The sequence below is a fragment of the Hibiscus syriacus genome, unplaced genomic scaffold (genome assembly GCF_006381635.1).
Source record: "Hibiscus syriacus cultivar Baekdansim isolate YM2019G1 unplaced genomic scaffold, ASM638163v2 tig00111634_pilon, whole genome shotgun sequence".
Lineage (NCBI taxonomy): Eukaryota > Viridiplantae > Streptophyta > Magnoliopsida > Malvales > Malvaceae > Hibiscus > Hibiscus syriacus.
The window spans coordinates 582435-600097 of NW_024063140.1; positions in this window are offsets into that span (position 1 = coordinate 582435).

Below are 17663 nucleotides of genomic sequence, written 5' to 3' on the forward strand. Positions count from 1 at the left end.
ACATGGCAGAGGTCCCAATGAAATGAAAAGGATAAGAGATAAGCAAAAAGCCTTAAATTGACTAAAGCACAGTGATTGATTTTGATTACCAAAGAACCTATCATCGTTGGATGTTATAGTCAACGGGATTGTCTCAGGAAAGGCGGGTTAATATACGGTTAATATACGACAGTACCGGATATATTAAAATGTATTTAATAAATTCGGTTTAGCGGTATCTATTATGTTAACAACTAATAATGTTTTAGGTAAAAAATATGAAAAACTATTAAAAAATTTGGTAACCGGTAAACTTTGGTTATCGGTAAGTATCTATCCTTTTTATAAAAGTGTCCATACTTTTAACATATCAAGTAAATTTTACCAGTTTTGTCATAATGAATCTGGTTTTGTCATATTTTTACCTGTTATATTGTAAAGTATCTATCATTTTTATAAAAGTGTCCATACTTATTTCACTGTGAAAATATATTTATTATTATCTTTGGTTAATATTGTTAAATTTAAATTCTAAATAATATTTTATAAAATATCAAAATAATCAAATAATTTTGTGTGTAAATGAAATTATTAAATTAATATTGTAGGTGGAAAACATGAAACATTATTAAAAAAAATTGAAACATAAATTACATAACTTTAAAAAAAATATATATCATTTTTATAAAAGTGTCCATACTTATTTCACTGTGGAAAACATATTTATTATTATATTTTGTTAATATTGTTAAATTTAAATTCTAAATAATATTTTATAAAATATCAAAACAATCAAATATTTTTTTGTGTAAATAAAATTATTAAATTAATATTGTAGGTGAAAAACATGAAACACTATTAAAAAAAATTGAAACATAAATTACATAACTTTAAAAAAAGTATATATCATTTTTATAAAAGTGTCCATACGTATAAAAGTAGGTCTAAGTCATGAAGAAATATTAAAAAATTGTGCTACCGGTTCGTGTCGATCCAAGTAAAAAATGTGTCGATCCAAAACGATATAACAGGTAAAACTATGACAAAACCGGTATAGAAATGATAAAACAGGTAAAACGTTACCGGATACATTGAAAGTGTCGGTACTTTAATATAAGGATCGACACTTTGTGAATTTAAAAGAGAAGCAGTTTTAAATCCTATAAAGTGTCGATACTTTTAAAAAATATATCGATCCACAACGATATAACAGGTAAAAATATGATAAAACCGGTACCAAAATGATAAAACCGGTAAAATGATACCGGATATATTGAAAGTGTCGATACTTTCGTAAGTACGTGTAATAAATTATCGACACTTTCAAAGAAATAGGTAATTATCCTTTCGAAAGTATCGACACCTGACATAAAAGTATCGACACTTTTGTATTTGTTGCTGCATTTCAGAAGGCGTTTCTAAAGCGAAGTTTGTTTGTTTGTTGCTGCAGTCAAATCGAAAAGTATGTTGTCGAAACCCTAATTTTTTATTATTACAGTAATCGCGATAGGGTTTTTATGTGTTGTTTGGGGTTTTGGAGTAAAGAAGCATTTGAGAACGATTGCAGGTAGAAAGTGATATTCAAGGAAAAATATAAATGTCGATACTTTTATTAAATATTATAGGTAGAAAATGATATTATAGGTTGTATAAATGTGCCGACACATTTTGGTGTGGACATTCAAATTCTTTTGAAGAAAACCGTTTTACCATAAGAGTATATAACTATATTTGTATATTGAATAAAGTGTATGTAACAAAATAATTTGATTTGCGTAAACTGATATATGAAGGAAAAATGGAGTCAATGGGTTGGAAAATTGTTGGTGGAGCAGATGACTTTGAAATTGAGGCCGAGACTCGAAAGCAACCCAAGGGTGGATATATGTACTTCTAGTAAGTATCAATGTCTTTTTGTTATTATTGTTGAAATGGTAATTGGATTAAAGTATCGATAAACTTTAAATTGATTACAAATTTTTAATGTTGACAGTATGGCCGAATGCAAAAGGATGAAGGAAGATGGCACACAGAGCGGTTCGGTATGTAAAATGAAATTGACATTGAGTAGTATTTAGTGTTAATGTATTGATTAAGAAACGTTTATGTTTTATATTAGGTGACAAAAGATGTGAGGTCCAAATGGAATTCAATGAGTGATGCTGAAAAGGAACCTTACATCACACAGTCAATGAATGATAGTAAAGAATACAAAGAACGGAGGAAAGCACATGAAAATAAGGTATTCATTAAACTTGTAAATACGTTGATACAAAATATATAAGAACTATAACATTATATATTGTTAAAAAATGTAGGAAGTGTCGACAAGATGCAGCATTAAAAGGGTGAATTTATTAATTAAACACCTTAAGGAGAAGGGTCAGTTGAATGTGCTGGGAGAAATAGGTTTTGGATCGTTGGTAGGAGTAAGGGATCGACCTATTCGGAGGGAATTGTGTCGATCCTTGATGGCGCAATTTGATGTCAGGCAATGTATTGCTAAATATGGTGATTTTTCATTTCCTCTCGGGATCCCATGTGCTGCAGCCGTATTGGGGGTAGAAAATGAAGGCAAAAGTGTTGTAGAAGTCTGTAAGAGTAAGGACTGGAAAGCACTTGCCTCCAAATATGGTTTGAAGCATAAGGTGACATATGCTGAAATTGAAGAGGAAATAAAAAGTGGATCTTACGTTGGGGATGAGCTGAAGGCCAGAGTTCTATTATACCTTGTCGGTATCTTTCTTTGTCCAACGGGTAATACGTCAACGAACAAAGAACATATGAAGCTCATTTGTGATGAAGGCTTGAAGGGTGAATTCAATTGGGCTGAATATATCCATTCGAGATTGATTGAATCAATAATCACCTTTAAAAAGGGCAGCCAGAGATACCTCAAAGGGTGCATAGCAATCTTAGAGGTAAATGAGTTGAAGAACTTTTTTGTGTTTTTATATAAAAATATAAATTTTATTATAAATGCAGGTTGCACTGTTCGATTTTTGGTCGGGCTGTGAGGCAGTGCCGGCTTATGAAAGAACCGGAGTGGCACGCATCTGTGCATGGGGGAAGGAAGAGGTGGTTAGAGTGATGGTGAAGTTGAAGTTGGATAGAGCGAAGAAGCAAGAAAGGGTAATAAATGTAATTAAATAATATTAAGAATATAATCAATGTCTTAATATTGTAATTTAATTTTGAAGGTTATTAGCAAGGATGTAGAGGAGGCAGTGGAGGCAGAGGAGAAGAAAGGAGGGATGGTTGTATTGGGGGATGACGGTGAGTGGGACGATGGTGAGGGAAAACGTAGTAACTTCGACATTTTGATGTCTGAATTGGCTGATATCAAAAAAATCCAATTTGAAATCATGCAAAGACAATCAAGAGTTGAAGAGAAACTTGAGAGAGTCGAAGATACACTTGAGAGGCATAAGGGGGTAGTGGAAGGAAAAATAGATGGAGTTGTGAAAGAAGTAGAGGTGTTGAGGGGTGAAGTGGTGAAAGAAGTTGGGGTATTAAGGGGTGATATTAAGATGGTGACGGGTGGAAAATTTGAGGGAGTGGTGAAGGAGGTTGTGGAATTGAGGAGTGAACTTACGGGGGTGAAGGGGGTGGTTGATAAATACTTGGATGAAGGAGATCAATTGAAGGGTGAAATAAAATAGATGAAGAGCTATGTAGAAAAAAAATACGATGAACTGAAAAAATATGAAGAAGAAAAGAGGGAGGAGGAAGAAGAAGAGATGGAAGAAATGAGGAGAAAGGAAGTTAATGTCATTTATACACCGGAGAGTGTTATAGCAGCAGATTTGGATTCGGAATGTCCTGCACCCCAGAAGAAGAAGCAGAAGGTAAGTTGAATAAAAGAAAACTTAATTTGATTTTTATTATGTTGTTGTGACAAAAATTTGTATGCAAAATTGTAGGTTGAAAAAGCGGATATTTCAAGCGGAATTGATGACATCGAAGCTGCAATTTGTGATTATTTATGGAATAGCGAGTTAGAATCGGAGTAAGTGAAATATATTGTTTTGTGAGTGATATTTAAATATTTCATGACAACATATTAATCCTAATGATTCATACAGATATTCTGTAATCTCAATGGGAAATCAATTCGCTACTGTATACGACGTTGCAACGTTGAAGCCTACGGAATGGGTTGGCGGTGTGGTAAGTAGAAATTAGAAAATGTTAAAACTTATTGAATATGTTCTGATTGTGTAATTAATTTTGTTAGGTTATCGATTTGCTCGCCTGGATAATATGCTACGATTCTCAAAAGTCACACCGGAGGATTGGCTACCTTTCATACCTCTTAGCGGTGAGTTAAATTAATAAATGTTGAAAAGTAGTGTTATAGACGGTAAATTAATAATGTTTGTTGCGTAATTGCAGCAACAGGCGTTGGATGCCAACAACAAAGAAAGTGTTGAGGGTATTGCTAGCTTCTGGGGTCTCATATTGGATAACTATGTGAAATTCACCGACTGTGAGAAGGTAAGACACCATACCAATTGCAAATGATGTTTTCGGATATAGAATGTTGAATTTTGTCAAATTGGGTGTGAAATTTGTTGCAGATCATGATCACAATAAACTACCATAATTCACATTGGTATCTGTTGGTGTTGGATATGGTAGATCGTGTTGCAACAATATATGATAGTATGTTTACAACTGAAGCAGCTAAACAGAGAGTGAAGGATGCTAAGAGATTGGTATGTATGTATGTATGAAAGGACATTATGTAAATTATAATGCATAATTTTTTTGGTGCATAACTTCTATTTTAATGCAGATTAAAATATTAGATTCTTATAATAAGAAACGCATTTGGGTTGAATCCTGTGGATCTCTAGGAAAGTATCCCTTGAAAAATTTCAAATTTGTGGAGCATAAGAAGAATAAGCAATTGAATGGGTATGAGATGTTATCACAAATAGAAAGCTTAATTTATGCAGTATTCATCATAATTGACATGTGTGGTTTTCAAATTTTGTAACAGACATGATTGCGGCATGTATGTGATGATGTGGATGGAATCGATCGGTTCTACAGGGGCAACTGGTGATTTTGTAAGTGGATAGAAAAATTCGTTTGTGGTAAAATTGTTAAAAGTCGTAGATTGAATGTTGTAGTTGACAATACTTAACGTTCTGACAATTTGAATATAGGTTGTTGGAGACTGGGATCGATCGCAAATATTAAACGATCTCGTAAGCCACAATCAAAATGAATGAAGACAGGAGATAACAAAAGCTGCCATATTACATAAGAATAACAAAAGGATGCAATGATGTAAATGTAGGGTTAATTTTGTATAAGATTTATAATTTTGTATACGATTTATATTTTTGTATGTGAATATAATTATGAATGAGATGAGAAAAGTTAGCAGTATGTTGTTGTACATGTTTCTTATACACATTAAGGGTCATGTTGATACTTTGAAGTAAAAGGCAAATTTACAATATGGCCAACAGGGTGCAACCATAAAGTGTCGAACCATATATAAAAAGTGTCGATCCCAAAAACATCGAAAACCAAAAGTATAATGTAATATGTAATTTTTCAATCTAACCGGTACAAGTATACCGGTTTTATGAGAGAATATGTCTAAATAATGTGTCGACACTTTTTACTTTGTGTCGATATTTTTGGTCCAGAATGAAGTGAAAACAGGGTGCACCCATAAAGTGTCGATCTATATATAAAAAGTGTCGATCCCAAAAACATCGAACCCAAAAGTATAATGTAATATGTAATTTTTCAATCTAACCGGTACAAGTATACCGGTTTTATGAGAGAATATGTCTAAATAATGTGTCGACACTTTTTAGTTGGTGTCGATATTTTTGGTCCAGAATGAAGTGAAAACAGGGTGCACCCATAAAATGTCGATCCATATATAAAAAGTGTCGATCCTAAAAACATCGAACCCAAAAGTATAATGTAATATGTAATTTTCAATCTAACCGGTACAAGTATACCGGTTTTATGAGAGAATATGTCTAAATAATGTGTCGACACTTTTTAGTTGGTGTCGATATTTTTGGTCCAGAATGAATGGAAAACAGGGTGCACCCATAAAGTGTCGATCCATATATAAAAAGTGTCGATCCCAAAAACATCGAACCCAAAAGTATAATGTAATATGTAATTTTTCAATCTAACCGGTAAAGTATACCGGTTTTATGAGAGAATATGTCTAAATAATGTGTCGACACTTTTTAGTTTGTGTCGATACTAATTTAAATATCAAGTGTTTTTCCACCGTTCACTATATATAGTACTCTTAATCGAGAAACCCTAAACATAAAGGCAAGCAGGCAGAAGATAACTCTTCCTCTTTCTTCTACCGTTATCATAAGTGACGATCAGATATTCAGGTAAATTTATCGATATTTTATGGGTTTGATTGATTTCTATATTGGAGTTTTTTTCCTGAATGTGTTTGTGTTCCATTGTAATAGCATCCAACCAAAATGGCTCCAAAACGTCAGTGTCAGAAGCGAGGTCTTTCTTAAAGCTCTTCTCAACCCAGTTCTTCTCAACCACAACCTCCTTCTGTAACAAACGATTCTTCTGAGGAAATCAGGTCCTTCGAAACTCTGAACTTTAGATCCGATATGGAGAAACAAAGATGGCAGACGAGTTTTAAAGTAAGGAAGATTCGTCCCGAACGTGTCATTGACATGGGTTTCTTGTTTGATGATAAATATGCATTTCGTTTTAAATCCACATTTACATCTTGGGGTTGGCTTGAATTCCTTGGTGTAGAACCAAGATATTATCCCAACCTAGTTAGAGTCTTCTACAACAATGCTTCCTTACAGCACGAGCCTAATAAGACTAATATAATAGGAATTAATACACATGTCATGGGGAAGGATATATATATATCTCCAGAAACTATTGCGGAGGGTTTAGGTGTAGCGAATACAGGGGATTCAGATGAAAATGGTGTAGATTGGTCTACAATTAAACGGGTTGCTAGAAATAGCCCAATTCACCTCGATGTAGAGTCGAGAGTGTTTCACAAAATGCTCACATGGTATATCCGGCCTAGTGGGGGAAAACATTCAACGCTTCGAGACAGCGATTATTGGTGGATAGCAAAGTATAAATCCAAAACGGCTCCAAACATTGCAAAACTCATATTTAATACAATTGTATATATGATCACAAAGGGAGCAACAATTTCAACTACACTACCATATGGATGTGTCATCACCCATCTGTTGAAGAAGAAGGAAGTTGATTTTTCGCATGACGCCCATGTTCGATTAACCCGCAAGATTGACATGGTATTTATTAAAAAAGCGGGATATGATTTTGTTGAAAAACTCGGTTGGAAGCGTGTCAAGGAGGTCGGATTAGATCAAGAGAGGGAGGAAATAGACCCCGTTGGCCATGAAGAAGAGCAACCAAGTGGAGACGCAATGATGGAAGAAGCTCCAGTTGCAGAGGATGTCACAATTAAGACCGTGATGGAATACATGGTCAATTTTTGGGAGCATATTGATTCCCTTGTGAGTGGAATGCGATCCGATATTTCATCATTGCAACGTGAAGTCTCCATGTTGCGTAACGAATTACGTCAACGACATCAAACGAGTTAGATAATTCATTATCTATGTTTCTTAACATTTACACGTTCTGAACTTTATTTTATTTTCTTTTAACAGATGTGGACAACCAAGCGGTCGCAGAAGATGAAGCTGACGATGAAGATGACGATGATGATGACGATGAAGCTGACGATGAAGATGATGACGATGATGATGATGATGATGAAGATGATGATCCAAACAAGTATATCGTGTCTGCAACGCCGCCTTCAAGAAAACTTTTAATTTTTGATCTCAATGGTGTCCTTGCCTACATCCCAAGACTGCCTGCAGGTTTTAATTCTATTCTTTTGTATCCATTATTTTAACATATAAGCGTAGAACTTTAATCTCATTTTCTTCATGTTGTAGATGTTGTCCTCAGAAGAGGATTATTTGAATTTATGCAATTTTGTGTCGACAATTTTGTTGTTGCCCTTTGGTCTTCAAAGATGAGGTTAGAACATGTTTGAAGCAATTGAATTATTGTAGTCAAAATCGTTAATATACAATTGAATGTTAACATTCAAACTTGATTACAATCTCAGGCATAACGTCGACCGTGTACTTGAGAAACTACCTGTATTTTCCGAGCATTTTCTATTCGTGTGGGTAAGATGAATGTCATTACAGTTTGCTTACTTTTCGTTGTCTATGATTCCTACATATTTATGTTCGACTGTTTGTGAACAGGATCAAAAAAAATGCAAAACATACGATTCTGTTACCTACTGTAAAGATCTCAATGATGTTTGGAACGCGTGTCCAGATTTTAACGAGCTAAATACACTTTTGGTCGATGATTCAGCGGAAAAAATGATTTATAATCCGGTAAGTTGCATTTATGCAATATGTTTTTCCAGTTGAACAGGTGTTCAGACATTGATTATTTTAACAACTTATGTGTTTATATAGAAATACAATTACATATGTCCACATACCTTTGACGCTGCTTCCCATTCGAACGACAATGCTCTAGGTATGACACAAATTTATTCATGCTTATGCGAATTTAGTTTATTGTTAGTAAAATTGCATCACATTAGTTTGATAATTGAAATTATTTATGTATGTCCTCAGAAAAAGGCGGAAACATACGAGAGTATTTGGAAAATTTGTTGAAGGCCTCTAATGTTCCGGACTTCGTTAGAAATAACCCTTTTTCATCGGATTAATTTTGTTTGTCGGTACATTATTTGAACATTCTTGTGTATTTATATTTTGGTGTGATTATATTGTGTGTATATTTTCATTAATTATTCCATATTTGCTTCAATGTGTACATATACATTTGAGGATTGTTGAAATATCAATACTAATGTATTTTACATCTGCTTGCAAATGTATCGAAACACATGACTATAGCATTGTTTTCGATGATATCCACAACAAAGTGTCGATTTAAAAAAGTGTCGACTGAAAAATGTAATAGACAATTTTGTTGTTGCCCGGTATAAATATACCGATTTACTTATAAAATAGGTAAATATAAGCGCTACCTATTACATAACTTACATATTATTAAATTAAAAACAATAAACATATATTACATATTTATTATCTTTGGTTAATGTTGTTAAATTTAAATTCTAAATATTATTTTATAAAATATCAAAACAATCAAATAATTTTTTGTGTAAATGAAATTATTAAATTAATATTGTAGGTGGAAAACATGAAACACTATTAAAAAAATTGAAACATAAATTACATAACTTTTAAAAAAAGTATCGATCCTTTTTATAAAAAGTATGGATACTTTCAATATAATAGGTAAAAATATGATATAATAGGTAGCGCTTATATAATGTAATAGGTATCGTTTATATAATGTAATAGGTAGTGGTTATATTGTAAAGTATCTATCCTTTTTATAAAAGTGTCTATACTTTTTTCACTGTGGAAAATATTAATTTAAGGTTATCTTTTGAGTGAGTTTTAAGATATTAATTTAGTAATTATAAGCGTCTAATGATTTATTTTTTACGTTACGATATATATTATTATTAAATTAAAAATTCTAAATATTATTTTATAAAATATCAAAACAATCAAATAATGTTTTGTGCAAATGAAATTATTAAATTAATATTGTAGGTGGAAAACATGAAACATACTTAAAAAAATTGAAACATAAATTACATATCTTTAAAAAAAGTATCGATCCTTTTTATAAAAAGTATGAACACTTTCAATATAATAGGTAAAAATATGATGTAATAGGTAGCGCTTATATAATGTAATAGGTATCGTTTATATAATGTAATAGGTAGTGGTTATATTGTAAAGTATCTATCATTTTTATAAAAGTGTCTATACTTTTTTCACTGTGGAAAACATTAATTTAAGGTTATCTTTTGAGTGAGTTTTAAGATATTAATTTAGTAATTATAGGCGTCTAATGATTTATTTTTTACGTTATGATATATATTATTATTAAATTAAAAATTCTTAATATTATTTTATAAAATATCAAAACAATCAAATAATTTTTTGTGCAAATGAAATTATTAAATTAATATTATAGGTGGAAAACATGAAACATACTTAAAAAAAATTGAAACATAAATTACATATCTTTAAAAAAAGTATCGATCCTTTTTTATAAAAAGTATGGACACTTTCAATATAATAGGTAAAAATATGATGTAATAGGTAGCGCTTATATAATGTAATAGGTATCGTTTATATAATGTAATAGGTAGTGGTTATATTGTAAAGTATCTATCATTTTTATAAAAGTGTCTATACTTTTTTCACTGTGGAAAACATTAATTTAATGTTATCTTTTGAGTGAGTTTTAAGATATTAATTTAGTAATTATAGGCGTCTAATGATTTATTTTTTACGTTACGATATATATTATTATTAAATTAAAAATTCTTAATATTATTTTATAAAATATCAAAACAATCAAATAATTTTTTGTGCAAATGAAATTAGTAAATTAATATTGTAGGTGTAAAACATGAAACATACTTAAAAAAAATTGAAACATAAATTACATATCTTTAAAAAAAGTATCGATCCTTTTTATAAAAAGTATGAACACTTTCAATATAATAGGTAAAAATATGATGTAATAGGTAGCGCTTATATAATGTAATAGGTATCGTTTATATAATGTAATAGGTAGTGGTTATATTGTAAAGTATCTATCATTTTTATAAAAGTGTCTATACTTTTTTCACTGTGGAAAACATTAATTTAAGGTTATCTTTTGAGTGAGTTTTAAGATATTAATTTAGTAATTATAGGCGTCTAATGATTTATTTTTTACGTTATGATATATATTATTATTAAATTAAAAATTCTTAATATTATTTTATAAAATATCAAAACAATCAAATAATTTTTTGTGCAAATGAAATTATTAAATTAATATTATAGGTGGAAAACATGAAACATACTTAAAAAAAATTGAAACATAAATTACATATCTTTAAAAAAAGTATCGATCCTTTTTTATAAAAAGTATGGACACTTTCAATATAATAGGTAAAAATATGATGTAATAGGTAGCGCTTATATAATGTAATAGGTATCGTTTATATAATGTAATAGGTAGTGGTTATATTGTAAAGTATCTATCATTTTTATAAAAGTGTCTATACTTTTTTCACTGTGGAAAACATTAATTTAATGTTATCTTTTGAGTGAGTTTTAAGATATTAATTTAGTAATTATAGGCGTCTAATGATTTATTTTTTACGTTACGATATATATTATTATTAAATTAAAAATTCTTAATATTATTTTATAAAATATCAAAACAATCAAATAATTTTTTGTGCAAATGAAATTAGTAAATTAATATTGTAGGTGGAAAACATGAAACATACTTAAAAAAAATTGAAACATAAATTACATATCTTTAAAAAAAATATCGATCCTTTTTATAAAAAGTATGGACACTTTCAACATATTATAATAAAATAGGTAAATTTGCAATGCTATCGGTATAAATATACCGGTTTTATGCGCGAATAGATCTACAACCTATATCGACACTTTTTAATATTGTGTCGGTACTTTATGTCCAGATTGGAAGAAAAATGTGTCGATACATTGTCAAAAAGTGTCGACATTTACACATCGGAACCCATAATTATAATGTAATAGATAATTTTGTAATATAACCGGTATAAATATACCGGTTTTATGAGCGAATAGGTCTACAACCTATATCGACACATTCTAATATTGTGTCGGTACTTTATGTTCAGATTGGAATAAAAATGTGTCGATACCATTTAAAAAAGTGTCGGTAATTTTAAGTAACGCGGTTTTTCTTCCTTCATTCAAAATATTTATATGTACATACAATAGGAGTCATGTTGATACTTACGATATATTATATGGAGATCGTTGTCATTACATTCCGTCTTCGAAAAAATCAGTTGATGTAGGTTGTGTGCTTGTACTCAAACTGAGCTTGACTTGAGGACATGTTAGTTTGTTATGTCCCTCACCGTTGCAGTACCCACATCGCCTAATTTTCTTCTCGACCTTGTTCTTCGGCACTTCTTTCCGCTTGCGTTGTTTTCGTTGAGGGTCACGAACATTGTTTACTACAATGCTCTGGTTGATTGAATGGTTCAAACCAAACGAGTTTTCTAATTCTTCTATTAGTTTTTTCATCTCATCTCTTGCAGTTTTGAAAGACTCGTCTGTATTTGATGCAATGTAGCATAACCTACTTGACATTGAACGTAGAGCAGTGAACCTTGCCATTTGCATCACTTCTGGAGACACATTCAAATCAACATAGCTGGGTGCAGAAGCCTTCGCATCATTAGTCCACCTACTTTGAATCAAAGTCCCGAGCAAATATGTGTAGTCCAATTGCTTCAAAATGTGAAGTTGATGGCGACACGGAAGTTTTACGGTCTCGAATTTTTTGCAGGAGCAAATTAGAGTTTTCGTACGAGAATCAAAACTAATTTCAAATTTCCTATTTTTTTCTGCGTACTTTGACAAAATATAATGTTGACATTCATCTGATAAGGACTTAATCTCTACCTCAATCCGGTACAATGTCTCCCGTATAAGTTCATCTTGGAACACACGAAAAGATTCGCGGGTAAAAATCGCAGCGGCATGGCTTTCAAGGTCGACCAGTTTTGTGATCTGGAAGGGCTTCGTATGGGAACTTAAGTAATCCGCTTTCAACTCGTTCATACGCATTCTACTAATTCCATCTTCAATTGCACGAACAACATCTAAATATGTCTTCTTGTGTTTCAGTGCAATAGCTAGTGAAGCATTCATAGACTCGCACCTTTGTGTTGAGCGAATATTGGCAAAGAAATGACCGGTTAGATATGCTTGTGCCCATAAGTGTCGTGTATTTCCCTTCTCAATCACCCATGGATGCTTTTGGACGTTGAATTCTGAAACAACCGAACGCCATTGAATATCAAATTCCTTGGTTGTCCACCAGGAAGCCATGCATTTTGAGAATGCTGCTGTAAACTTTGGGTCACCAATGTTAGCTTGTGCATTGCGAGAAAGATGCCAAGAACATAATCTGTGCTTAGCATAAGGGATAACAGATTTGATAGCCCTCTGCATTGCCCTATCCCCATCGGTTACAACGGAAATAGGTGATTTATTCATCATGGCTTCTAAAAAATTCTGTAGCACCCACTCGAAAGATTGAGACGTCTCGTCAGCGATTATGGCAGTGGCAAACACAATTGTGTTATGGTGATGATTGACACCAACAATAGGCATAATTGGTCGACCATACAAATTATCTTTGTACGTTGTGTCGAACGCAATTACATCACCGAAGCATGTGTAATCCGATCTCGATGTAGAATCCGACCAAATAAGATTATACAATGCCCCCGATTCGTCTACCGAGTATGTCATAAAACCCGGGATCATCATGTTTCTTATAATCAAAGTAGGCAATAAGCGCATTCACATCCCCATCGACGATTTCCTTGCTTTACCTCTTTGAAGTGCATTGTAGAGGTCTTTATGTGTAAATCCAACATTATGATAGCCCCCTGCCTGCTGCGTTAAATAGTTCATTACTTGTGACGTGCCAACACCGACCTCTTTCAATATTGTTGCCTCATCGATATCAGCCTTACTTACAGCTCTATTAGAACGCATAAATGGTGTCATAGCAGGTGTGCACAATGCATGATTATGTTTCTGATCAGACTTACTTATAACCCACTGATCGTTTGTATTTGTTGCTGTAACTATGACTCTAGCCTTACATCCTGTTCTTGTGACTGGCGTATGAGCACGTTGACAATCAATAGTATTGACTTTTGATACTCGAAACCCTTCTTTGGAACAACAAAATTCTTGTGTCTTCACATTCCCTTCCACGTCAAGCCGTGTTGTTCCCTTACGTGCACTAAACCCATGTTCCCGTGCGAATCCCTTGTAAAAGTGCCAAGCTTGATCACGTGAACAGAAGAGCTGACCAACCAATCTGTCAGATTCATCAACATTATCATGGCATTCCTCGGTTGGCTTAACATTGTCTACATCAGTATTATCCATGGCAAAAATTTTGTTGTGCAAGTTCAGTGCTCCAGGAGTTGATGGAGATGTAAGCAAAGGTTCATTTTGAACATGTTTTAGTCGTGCTGCTTTCAATAGGATGTGACATTGGTAGTGGTAGTTAAAGGGTGGGTACAACATTAAATTCGCAGTACATATTTAAGTATGTACAATAACTACAAGTATATATTATCATTAAATTTAGGTATGTACAATAACTACATATTTAGGTATGTTTGTTAACTACATATTTAGGTATATAAATCTTTTGAGTGAGTTTTAAGATATTAATTTAATAATTATAGGCGTCTAATGATTTATTTTTTACGTTACGGTATATATTATTATTAAATTAAAAACAAAAACATATATATTACATATTTATTATTATCTTTGGTTAATGTTGTTAAATTTAAATTCTAAATATTTTTATAAAATATCAAAACAATCAAATAATTTTTTGTGTAAATGAAATTATTAAATTAATATTGTAGGTGGAAAACATGAAACACTGTTAAAAAAATTGAAACATAAATTACATAACTTTTAAAAAAAGTATCGATCCTTTTTATAAAAAGTATGAACAATTTCAATATAATAGGTAAAATATGATGTAATAGGTAGCGCTTATATAATGTAATAGTATCGTTTATATAATGTAATAGGTAGTGGTTATATTGTAAAGTATCTATCTTTTTTATAAAAGTGTCCATACTTTTTTCACTGTGGAAAACATTAATTTAAGGTTATATTTTGAGTGAGTTTTAAGATATTAATTTAGTAATTATAGGCGTCTAATGATTTATTTTTTACGATATATTATTATTAAATTAAAAATTATAAATATTATTTTATAAAATATCAAAACAATCAAATAATTTTTTGTGCAAATGAAATTATTAAATCAAATAATTCAAATTGAAAATTAAACAACAAATCAATTAAACATTGTTGTGGGTACATTATTTGAACATTGTTATGGGTACATTATTTGGAAAAATAATGTTCCGGACTTTGTTAGAAATAACTCTTTTTCATTGGATTAATTTCGTTTTTGTGGGTACATTATTTGAACATTGTATATATAAATTTGTTGTGTATGTATGTTTTGGTTTGATTATATTGTATGTATATTTTCATTCAGTTGAGATGGGTTATGTATAACAAAACAATCTATCTCTTCCATGTGAGTACTTTATTCCAACCATGTGACAAGTGTGACAACTCCATCAACTCACAACTCAGCTTTGAACTCAATCAATATTGTCTTTTAGCTTGATGGTTCATAAAGCATGTTACTTGAACAGTATAAATCAATTATGCAATTTTCATGTTCAATTTAACACTGCATTTCAAATTCATTTCATATGTAATTGGAGTTTGAATTTAAATTTCAATTTGAGTTTGAATTTCAATATATATTTCGGCTCCACTATAAATATTAGCCCAAGCCAATATGCATGTTATCATTGATTATTCCTAATTTCCATTGTTTTTTTTCCAACGTTTAAACGCGAGGGAAATCCCGGCCATTGTATTTTTTGGTCAACTTTAAAGCGTCAGAAACGTTTCGGGCGTATGATCTGGGTGGTATACAAGAAATGTAACAAATAGCAACTAAAATCATAAGTCCGAAATGCTTCTGAGTACCACCCAAATCATAAGTTCGAAATACTTCCGATGCTCATCAAAATCCAAACCTCATATGGTGCCAAGCAAAAGGAAATCAAAATCAAAATCTCATATGATGCCAAGCAAAAGGAAATCAAAATCTACAACTTGAGTTTGAACATTGATATGATATGTTCAGTTGTTATCATGTTGGGATTTTCTCGTTTTTGATTGCTTGGATAGTTGTTCTCTTGCTTCTTCAAGTGTCATTAGCTTGTAATTTATAGCTTGGAATGTGTTTGATGTTGTATATATTATTATTAAATTAAAAACAATAAACATATATATTACATATTTATTATTATCTTTGATTAATGTTGTTAAATTTAAATTCTAAATATTATTTTATAAAATATCAAAACAATCAAATAATTTTTGGTGCAAATGAAATTATTAAATTAATATTGTAGGTGGAAAACATGAAACACTGTTAAAAAAATTGAAACATAAATTACATAACTTTAAAAGAAGTATCGATCATTTTTATAAAAAGTATAGACACTTTCAATATAATAAGTAAAAATATGATGTAATAGGTAGCGCTTATATAATATAATAGGTATCGTTTATATAATGTAATAGGTAGTGGTTATATTGTAAAGTATCTATCTTTTTTATAAAAGTGTCCATACTTTTTTCACTGTGGAAAACATTAATTTAAGGTTATCCTTTGAGTGAGTTTTAAGATATTAATTTAGTAATTATAGGCGTCTAATGATTTATTTTTACGTTACGATATATATTATTATTAAATTAAAAATTCTAAATAATATTTTATAAAATATCAAAACAATCAAATAATTTTTTGTGCAAATGAAATTATTAAATTAATATTGTAGGTGGAAAACATGAAACACTATTAAAAAAAATTGAAACATAAATTACATAACTTTAAAAGAAGTATCGATCCTTTTTATAAAAAGTATGGACACTTTCAATATAATAGGTAAAAATATGATGTAATAGGTAGCGCTTATATAATGTAATAGGTATCGTTTATATAATGTAATAGGTAGTGGTTATATTGTAAAGTATCTATCCTTTTTATAAAAGTGTCCATACTTTTTTCACTGTGGAAAACATTAATTTAAGGTTATCTTTTGAGTGAATTTTAAGATATTAATTTAGTAATTATAGGCGTCTAATGATTTATTTTTTACGTTACGATATATATTATTATTAAATTAAAAATTATAAATATTATTTTATAAAATATCAAAACAATCAAATAATTTTTTGTGCAAATGAAATTATTAAATTAATATTGTAGGTGGAAAACATGAAACATACTTAAAAAAAATTGAAACATAAATTACATATCTTTAAAAAAAAGTATCGATCTTTTTTATAAAAAGTATGAACACTTTCAATATAATAGGTAAAAATATGATGTAATAAGTAACGCTTATATAATGTAATAGGTATCGTTTATATAATGTAATAGGTAGTGGTTATATTGTAAAGTATCTATCCTTTTTATAAAAGTGTCCAAACTTTTTTCACTGTGAAAAACATTAATTTAAGGTTATCTTTTGAGTGAGTTTTAAGATATTAATTTAGTAATTATAGGCGTCTAATGATTTTTTTACGTTACGATATATATTATTATTAATTAAAAATTCTAAATAATATTTTATAAAATATCAAAACAATCAAATAATTTTTTGTGCAAATGAAATTATTAAATTAATATTGTAGGTGGAAAACATGAAACACTATTAAAAAAATTGAAACATAAATTACATAACTTTAAAAGAAGTATCGATCCTTTTTATAAAAAGTATGGACACTTTCAATATAATAGGTAAAAATATGATGTAATAGGTAGCGCTTATATAATGTAATAGGTAGCGTTTATATAATGTAATAGGTAGT